The sequence below is a fragment of the Medicago sativa genome, chromosome 3 (assembly GCF_051527215.1).
Source record: "Medicago sativa cultivar Bolivia chromosome 3, Bolivia_mono, whole genome shotgun sequence".
Lineage (NCBI taxonomy): Eukaryota > Viridiplantae > Streptophyta > Magnoliopsida > Fabales > Fabaceae > Medicago > Medicago sativa.
This window is the reverse complement of record NC_140751.1, coordinates 25,268,546-25,278,912: the sequence shown is the minus strand read 5'-3', so window position 1 is coordinate 25,278,912 and position 10,367 is coordinate 25,268,546. Positions and strand designations below refer to the sequence as shown.

The following is a 10,367-nucleotide window of genomic DNA, read 5'->3' as shown; positions in this document are numbered from 1 at the left end:
CTCCATTCGTGCGCCGATTTTTCACGCAGCAAAATGCTCCAAAAGACAGCCAAAATCGGGCCCCGATTTTGCCAATTCGGGCCCCGATTTTGCACTTCCAGCAAACATCAATTTTGGCCTCCAAACTCCAATTTTGAGTCACTTGATTCTTCAACAGTGCAGTTTTTTTTCTTCAATTAGGCTTTTGTTCCTTTACTTATTCCTTTTGCTATTTTACGAAAGACATTAACCTTTTTACTGAAAGAGGAATGAAAAAGAAGAAGGAAAGAAAAGAGAACCAGCGGGACACATCAACAACATCTACGGCAGATTGGTCTGAACTCCCGATGGAGCTTCTGAATCTGATATCTCAATTCATCGACAACGAAATCGATCTCATTCGTTTTCGATTAATTTGTTCCAATTGGCGCTCTTCCTCCATTCCAAATCACCATCTTCATTTTTCACCCATCAAATTCCCACTCATACATGATTCCATCAACAACACCAACTCTCCATTCTGTTACCTCTCCAAACGCACTCTCTTCCTTGTCAAACCACCACAACATGGGAAAACCCTAATTCGTCGTCGTCCTTGGTTGATTAGAGTTACACAAAACTCACATTGAAAAACTAAATTCTTCAACCCATTCATCTCATATCCACGATCAGCAGAGCAAACCCCAATTCGTCCTCACGTGCTTGACTTCAACAAACTCTCCATCCTTTATTTAGGAACTGATTTCATAATGTATGAAGACAACCCTAAAACGGTCCTTGCCATCACGTGCCATGGGAAAACCCCTCTTTTACTCGGTACATTAATTCATTATTCCTACCGGCCGATGATTTTCCGTGGCCGCGACGAGTGGTGGACGCTGATTTCCAATATGTCATCTTTATATGGAGACACCTGCTTGTTTAAAGGGAGGTTTTACGTGGTCGACCAGTCCGGCGAAACAGTTAGAGTTGGACCAGACTCGAGCGTCGAGTTAGCAGCTCAACCTTTGGGTCCTGGTATTCCTGGGTTGAATAAATTGCTAGTGGAAAGTGAGGGTATGTTGTTGTTATTGGCAATTAGTGAGAAATTTTATTGCTTCAGTATTGATTTTTTTGAACTTGATGAGAAGGAGAAGAAGTGGGTGATTTTGATGGATTTTGATGAGAAGGATCAAAAGTGTGTGAAGTTGAGGAATTTTGGGGATAGGATTTTTTTCATTGGGCGTGGATGTTCCTTTTCTACTTCTGCTTCAGATCTATGTATTCCAAAAGGAAATTGTGTCATCTTTATTGACTCATCTGTCCTCTCTATTGGCGATATGGTACATGGGAAACGTGTTTTTCACTTGGATCAAAATCAACTTTCTTGTGGGCCTAAATATCTTAACTTGTTCTTGCCACCGAAGTGGATCCACAATATCTGAATTCGTGACAGAGTATGTTCCTGTCTTATATTGAAAAGTTTCTAATGTGATAGTGATTGAAAATGCATTAGTGTGCTTAGTTTATGTTAGTTTGGATAAACTTTTTGACTATAGCTTACAATATGTTTTTTTTAATGTTACATTCGCTATGACTAAACTTCTTAATTTTCAGAAACTCAATTCGTTTTTTATAAATGCAGCTGGCTTTTTCAGAAATCAGAATGTATTTTGATTTGATATTGGCCACTAGCACTATGACATTATTTTGTTGCTTTGAAGTGGAAAGTCTATGAAGCACATACACCTGTAGGATTAGGTGTGTCTCGATGTTGACACTCTTATGACACTCGTACGACACGTATGGGACAAGAGTTCTAAATTAATTATCATGCATAAATCATGTACTAGATATAGAAAATCAATTTATTTATTATGATTTTAATCTTCTCATTTAGTTTCTTATAGAAAGCCTTTTCATTTTATGCAGCGGCGATGGAGAGAAAGGGAACGAGAGACCAAACATGGCAATATGAAAATTTAAACATTTACTATTATGTCCAGCCAATTTTATTTTCTTAACATTTCTCAATGAATCTTATAATGTTTTCGCAGTTACTGTGGAATTCGATACCACAACCGGTATTCTAATTCATACAGGCGAAGGAATACATTCTTTTATTAGTTTTAGTTATAGTGCAAGTCTTTTTGCTAAGATAAATTTGAATCTGTTAATGCAAGTTAGTGTTTCTATTTATTCATGGTTTTTTAGCTATCAAGTCTTGATTGTAGCGTACCTATCTGATTACAAGCACTTGTGATGGCTTGATCTCATGCATTTTTTGTTGTCACTGTCACTGCATGAATTAAAATGAATAATATGCTTCTCAGTCTGTAACTAGAAGCAAAGTTGGAATCAAAAGTTTAACAATAAACCCCTTAATAGTATTTTTTATGTTGAAGCAGTCTCGTTTGTATTTGCCTTAGTTCCTTTCATTTAATGGAGTTTCTGTTTTTCCTTCTTTTTATGGTTTTCTATTAGAATGCAACTCTAGCTTCCTTAATCAAACTTGTAATTATAATCTCATGGATCTTTACAAAGAACAGGGTTGGATGTGTAAGCTTATGATATGATGATTTTGTTTTTGGGTACAATATGATATGATACTTTTAATGGTGAATACTGTTAGTTGTGCTACAGATATTTTAACAACAGAAATTTTGGTATGACTTTTGAAATATTCTATTTTTAGTTGTATATTAAATAGTATAGGTTGATCATGTTTGTTAAATGAAGGTCTATCTTTACCTCTAAAACCCTTTGCATTGCACATTTCCAAACAAATCAAGATCATGTTACGATGTAAACGTTTCGTCGTTCAAGAAACGATAAATTATGTTTTGCTCCTGGTGTTAGAAGAGAGCAAACTTGAAATGTTGTATGGGAATTTTAAGAATATATTACTCAAGCTAATCTCCGCTTTCAAATTATGTTTAGTTTAACGATGGAGATGAAGGAAGACTTTCACAAGTATTTTTAGGTTAGTTTTGAGAATTCTTTATTTATGTTAATAAATACTAGTAACAAACTCTTGTAGAGTATGTAAATTCTTGATTTTTCTTGATGTAAATTGCAACTTACTTAATTTATAATGAGTTTTTCGCTTCTAACTTTATTTTCTTGTGTGAGTATAATTAGTGGATAAAAAACTAGAAAGAGAGATTGAAAATTTGGCCTGTAAATATAAAACACTTTGGGATTAAAATTCAGTTTCACTAAATTTATCATGAGTATAATTTGGGTTTAACATTCAGTTTCACTATTTTTATTTTATTGTTTTCTATTTTCTTGTTCCCGGCTGGATGTTATTACATTTGCGCGTTTAAAGGGAGGATTTACGCGCTCATTTTTTTTTTGAATCAGCAAATATTATTAAACGTCATCCCCGCAAGACACGAGGTATGGACAAAACAAGATACAAATGGTGCCGCATATAGACGGTACACCATAACCACCATACAAGCCCCTGAAGATAACCCACCAAAACACATCACCACCTAAGACGAACACCTTAACAGAGGATAATTACAGAGGATGACCCAAAAGTCCAGTTAGCAGCAGAACCTTTGGTTAGTAATTGTGGGGACTTGAAATACTTATTTGAAACCTAGGGTAGTTGTTGTTAGTAGACATCAATCACTATGGTGAATTAATAGGTCATGTGTTTCTGGAGAAGTGTTATGGTGGATTCTTCAACTCTTCTCTTTAACCAAGTTGCGATTATTCAAGGTTAGTTCTGTTATTTTGATTTGATGTTGACATTATTATCATATTATGGTGTTATAAAGTCAAAACTTAGTTGATTGGTTACAATTATATCTTTGAACTTGATCACCTGAATTGCATTGATGATGTAAAGTTGAAACTCATTTGATCTGTTACGCTTATATCTCAACTAACCTTCTGAGACCTGAAAAGAGAAATAAGAATCTATCATCTCAGTTACAATTTACAATCTTTCATTCAATTTGCAAAATAGATATCAGGTGTAAGACAAAATTCATCCTAAACTCTATTTATCGATTCCCCAACTTTTTTCTATTTCTAATTGGAGAGTTTGTCAGTCCATGAATTAAACAAGGTATTGATTCTAATATTTGAAGCTCAAACCCGATTGATAACTTCCAAGTTCCATTTCCATAACCAAGACTTCAAAACATTGTTAGATATGGGTCATGTCCCACTTTTATAGTAGCTTATTTATGTATCATTATTGAGTTAGACTCGTATCTTCTTTTTTGGACACATGAATAGGTTAACTAACAGCATTATATCCCGATAAAGAACATTTAACTTTATTTGTAAAACATAGATGTTAAAGTCCATAAAAGCAGAGAATTAACTCCGAGATACAGTGAGAAAATATATGGATAGTGATGGAACAACACATAAAGATTGAATGAAAATAACAAGAACTATGCGCAGATTTGAAGAAAATTAGGGTTAGGGTTTCTAGGGTTCCTTGTTATAGAAGGAAGAGAGAGAGAGAGATAAACTTGTGAGATTTTATTGATTGAATGAACTAACTAATATGTACAAAGGCTGTGAAGTATTTATACATCAAGCAATGTAACAAAAAACTGAAACAAACTCCTAACAAACTCATCACTTCACATGCAAGTAACTTGAGATAGTTACTTCTAGTGCAAGTTTATTAACAAACTATTTAAAGGATAAAACTAACTCTAACTAAATGAATTATTAAACCAATACACCTCCTTAATTCCTTTAGTTAGATGCTTCATCCATTCCCAACTTTTCCTTCAGATGATCAAAGCTGCTTTGCTTCAAAGGCTTTGTGAGCAGGTTTGCAATCTGCTCTTCTGTCTTGCAGTGCTTTACTTCCAGCTTTCCTTTGTTTACCTGGTCTCTTAGGAAATGGAATTTGGTCTCAATATGCTTGCTTCTTCCATGTGCCACTGGACGTCTAGCCAGATCTATAGCAGATTTGCTATCAACTTTGAGCTCCATCTTCTCATCTTTCACCAACTGCAGTTCCATCAGTAACATGTTGATCCATTGAGCTTGACATGCTGTCATGGAGGCTGCAATGTACTCTGCTTCACAGGATGATAGAGCAACCACTGGTTCCTTCTTAGAACTCCAAGAGAAAGCTGCATTTCCAATCATGAACACATATGCAGCTGTGCTCTTCCTATCATCTTTGTCTCCACTCCAATCAGAGTCTAAATAGCCAAATAGTTCACCACTCTGATTCTTAGAGTACTGAATGCCATAACTGCTTGTACCCTTCACATATCTTAGAATCCTCTTTGCTGCAACTAAGTGTGAAGTGGTGGGTTTCACCATATACCTGCTGATCAAACCTACACCATATGCAATGTCAGGCCTTGTGTGGCACAAATACCTCAATGATCCCACAATCTACTTGAACAAAGTGGGATTCACTTCTTTCTCATCAGTTTCCAGAGACAATTTCACTCCTGTGTCAACTGGAGTTGAAACTGGTTTACAATTCAACATATTGAACCTCTTCAAAACATCTGGTGCATATTTTCTTTGATGTATTAGAATTCCTTGTGAATTCATTTCAAACTCAATTCCTAGAAAATATGTGAGATTGCCCAGATCAGACATCTCAAACTCCTTCATCATATTCTTCTTAAAAGCTTTCATTTCCTCTTCATTGTTTCCAGTAACAATCATGTCATCCACACATAAGCATACAATGAGCTTATTTGTGGTGTTCCTGCAGTAGATTCCATGTTCAGTCACACATTTCAGGAAGCCTTGCTGAACAAGAAAACTATCTATCTTCTTATTCCAAGCTCTTGGAGCTTGCTTCAAACCATACAGGGCTTTGTCAAGCTTATATACATACTCCTTCTTTCCCTTTATCTCAAATCCTGGTGGTTGACTCACATATACTTATTCTTCAAGCTCACCATTGAGAAAGGCAGATTTCACATCTAACTGGTACATTGACCAGTTGTTCTTTACTGCTATAGCAACAATCAATCTGATTGTTTCCATCCTTGCCACTGGAGCATATACTTCATAATAATCTTGACCATACTTCTGCAGGAAACCTCTTGCAACTAGCATGGCCTTGTACTTTGCAATCTGACCACCTGGCTTCAGTTTTGTCTTGAAAACCCACTTTACATCAATACACTTCTTACCAGTAGGTAATTGAACCAATCTCCAAGTTTCATTCTTTTCTATGGAGTCTAGTTCTTCAATCATTGTTTTCTTCCAATGACTATGCCTAAGAGCTTCATCAAATGATACTGGTTCAGATTCAGCAAGCATTGCTGAGTGTATCATATCACCCTCATATGTGATTGCTTGATCTGGAAACCTCTCATAATCTCTCAACCTGGCTGGTGGTTGAGTATTCCTTGTTGGCCTATTGACAACTCCTGCACCTCCTTCATCTGTATCACCAACTATTTCTTTTGTTTCTTCAGTCCTAGCATCTTCTATTTCTGAATCAAACAGATGATGCTGACTATCAATGTTATTTGATGCCTTGTCATTCCAGTTTCAGCCCTTTGATTCATCAAACTTTACATCCTTGTTGAATACAACTTTCTTACTGCTTGGATCATAAATTTTGTAGGCACCAATTGAGTGATATCCAACCATGATCATTGCTTGAGACTTGTCATCAAGTTTCTTTCTCGGTTGATCAGGTACATGTCTGAAACACAATGAACCAAACACTCTCAGATGTTGAACACTTGGTTTTACTCCACACCATGCTTCCTCTGGTGTTTTGTCTTGCAGTTTCTTTGTGGGGCTTCTATTGATGAGATATGCTGCAGTAGCAGCTGCTTCTCCCCACAGATAATGAGGCATCTGCTTTTGCTTCAGCATGCTCCTTATCATATTCACCAATGTTCTATTCTTCCTCTCTGAGATCCCATTGTGTTGAGGTGTATAGGGTGCAGTTACTTCATGATTTATGCCATTTGATGAGCAAAAATCATTGAACTCAATGGATGTATACTCACCTCCTCCATCTGTTCTTAATCTGCTTATTACTTCACCACTTTCATTTTGAACAAGCAGTCTGAACTTCTTAAACACACTGAGCACATCACTTTTCTTAACCAACAAGTAAATCCACAACTTTCTGGTAAATTCATCTATGAATGTCACAAAGTACCTATTTCCTCCTACTGAATTCACTTCAAAAGGTCCACAAACATCAGAGTGAATTACCTCAAGTTTTCTTGTTGCATTGAATGGTACTTCTGATTTGTAAGAGTTTCTGGCTTGCTTTCCAGTGCAACATTTCTCACAAACTTCATCAGACAGCTTTATCTTTGGCAAACCCTGCACCAACTTCTTGTCACTTAGCATATTCAAGTCCCTGAAGTTTATATGCCCATACCTTTGATGCCATAGCCAATTTTCACCTTTGATTTCTGACAGCAGACACTTATCTTCAATAACACTAATGTTAATTTTGAAAGTCCTTTGTTTTGATAGAGGAGCTTTCAAAATCAACCTGTTCTTTCTATCAAGTACCTTCATGGTTTGTGCCTCCATCTTCATAGAGTAACCTTTCTCTCCAATAACTGACCAATACTTATGAGATTGCTTCTCATGTTTGGTACATACAACACATCAGTGATGCAAGCTCTCTTGCCATCCTTTCTATGAATCAGTACTTTCCCAATACCAGCTGCACAAACTATGCTATTATCTGCAAATCTTATCTTCCTATTTACTGAATCATCTAATTCAGTGAACCAAGATTTTCTGCCTGTCATGTGATTTGAACACCCAGTGTCCAGATACCATTCATTACTTCTTTCTTCTTCCTCTTTGACTGTTGCCATCAATAGTACTTCATCAGAATCTGAATCCTCATCGATCCTGAGCAAACTGTGCTTCATCCTTGTTCCTTGGAACTCTCTTTGATCTGCATTCAGATGCATAATGTCCCCACTTCTGACAATTATAGCATTGAATCTCTTTCTTATCTTTCTTCTTCTTCTTCTGATCAGACTTTGCATCATCCTTTTCTTGATTCTTACTAGGACCTTCACCATCCTTATGAGCTTGATTGTTCCAGGATTTCTTCCCTTTCATGGACTTTCCTCTCTTCTCATACTGGGCTTGCAAAGCTTGATCAGATGATACACTCTTCCCTCTTTCTTTGTTCCTTTCAATCAGCCTCAACTCATGTGCTTCAAGACTAGCTTGTAGTTCCTCTATCTTCATAGAATCTAGATCTTTAGATTCCTCCAGAGCCACTACAATGTGATCAAATCTTGATGTTAGTGTTCTGAGAACCTTCTCCACCTTCATCACATCAGTGAATGTCTCACCATTCCTTGTCATCTGATTTGTGAGATTGATCATCCTATCAAAGTATTGACTTACAGATTCTTCTTCTTCCATTGTCAATACTTCATACTGTCTCCTCAAAGCTTGAAGCCTCACCTTCTTTAACTTGCCATCACCAGAATACAGTTTCTTTAATGCATCCCATGTTTCTTTCGCGCTACCATCGTGCATGATCTTCTCAAAGATCTTATCATTTACACTCTAGTGCATCAAGAACATAGCTTTCCCATCTTTCTTCTTCAAATCTCTATGTGTTGTTTGTTGAACATCAGTTGCATTCGCTGCAAGTGGTGCAATACCTTCATTCACAATTTCCAGAACATCCTGATATCTGAAAATCACCTTCATCTTTACGCTCCATTGATCAAAATTCTTGCCTTCAAAGATTGGTAGATGCGCAGGAATGTTGCCGTTATGAGTTGCCATTCTTCACGAATTCTCTAACAACAATGAACGAACCAGGCTCTGCTATACCAATTTGATGGAACAACGCATAAAGATTGAATGAAAATAACAAGAACTATGCGCAGATTTGAAGAAAATTAGGGTTAGGGTTTCTAGGGTTCCTTGTTATAGAAGGAAGAGAGAGAGAGAGAGAGATAAACTTGTGAGATTTTATTGATTGAATGAACTAACTAATATGTACAAAGGCTGTGAAGTATTTATACATCAAGCAATGTAACAAAAAACTGAAACAAACTCCTAACAAACTCATTACTTCACATGCAAGTAACTTGAGATAGTCACTTCTAGTGCAAGTTTATTAACAAACTATTTAAAGGATAAAACTAACTCTAACTAAATGAATTATTAAACCAATAGATAGTAACCAAAAGGAATGAGAAAACCAGAGGTTACTCTCCAGATTCAGAGACACCATTTTTTATCCTTAAATCTAATGCAACAGTTCATCTTCCTCTCTCCCATTTTCTTCTCATAATTCTTGCGAACCTCGTCATCATTCATATCCAGCAAGATACTCCCCATCCATGTGATTGACTCTGAGGGAATATCTGGTATAAAATTCTTTTCAGGTGAACCTTCATCAAATTATCCTTGTGTAGATCTCATTCATATGGCTCTATCAGCATGTCGCCGACAAGACTCATTTTGTCTTCAAGGTGAAATTGGCAAAATTGCTTGTGAATGGTATATAGTGTTCCCAAGATTCTTCTTGTCCGGGGAGACATTCCTAATGTACTAAATCTCTCCAGTGCCATCCAGAACCTTTCCTGGCTGAACTTGCAGCTCAAGCTCACCAGGTATTAGATAGAGGAGGCTGTATTTTGATATTAAGTATCGGTAGCCTGTTTTAGTTGAAGACATGGAAGATGGGGGAGAATTTTGAAACATAATTATCTCATCGAGGCGAGGAGGGTTTGACCTGAAAAATGCTATAACAGAATACAGGTTTGTGTGGTGACTGCTTTATCAGAGGAGAGTATAAATTCAAAATAAATAAATAGTTCATAATATATGGAGTATGGACTTGTAGTAAAAATGAATGAAAAGAGACGAAATAAAAAAAATTGAGCTTAACCAAAGGAGTAATTTTGGATCAGCCCATAAATGATTATGGTGGCCATTACTTAAGCTTCATTTTAATTGAAGCAGAAGTCATCATAGTTATTTGTGGGGAGGTAACGATGAGATTTGTGACAATATACAACAGGCCATAATCTTCCATTATAGTGGCAGGAATAGCACGAGACTGCTGCAGTTGGAAAATGTGACACATGGAAGTTCTAAAGCTGTAGCGGCAAGAGGATATTCTGCCATTATATCATACTATTGAAATTTGATTAGTCTGCCAACCTTCTACCATCAATCTGTCCTTCCTTAAAAATTTCCATGATTTTTTTGATATTAATTCTAATAATGAAGTGTGTTCAAGGAAGAATTTCCTTCCTGTTTACATCAATTCAGTCTCAATCCCACATCCTGCAACATTTATCACTACCTCAAAAGCTTGGTCAAAACTTGACTTTCTCATATTATTTACTTTTTTTAATGCAGATTTTACTAGATACTTCCTTGTTAAGTAATTTGGAACATTAATTGATTCTTATCACAGTGGTAATACG

General features: G+C 36.3%; 1 pseudogene across 1 annotated transcript; it reads left to right on the top strand.

Annotated features, from left to right (window-relative positions):
- Nucleotides 1-248: 248 nt before the first annotated feature.
- On the top strand, nt 249-2,161 carry LOC146936637 (F-box protein SKIP23-like; annotated as a pseudogene). The gene is made up of 2 exons (XR_015033197.1): nt 249-1,415; nt 1,891-2,161. The product of XR_015033197.1 is annotated as an F-box protein SKIP23-like (transcript).
- Nucleotides 2,162-10,367: the final 8,206 nt, after the last annotated feature.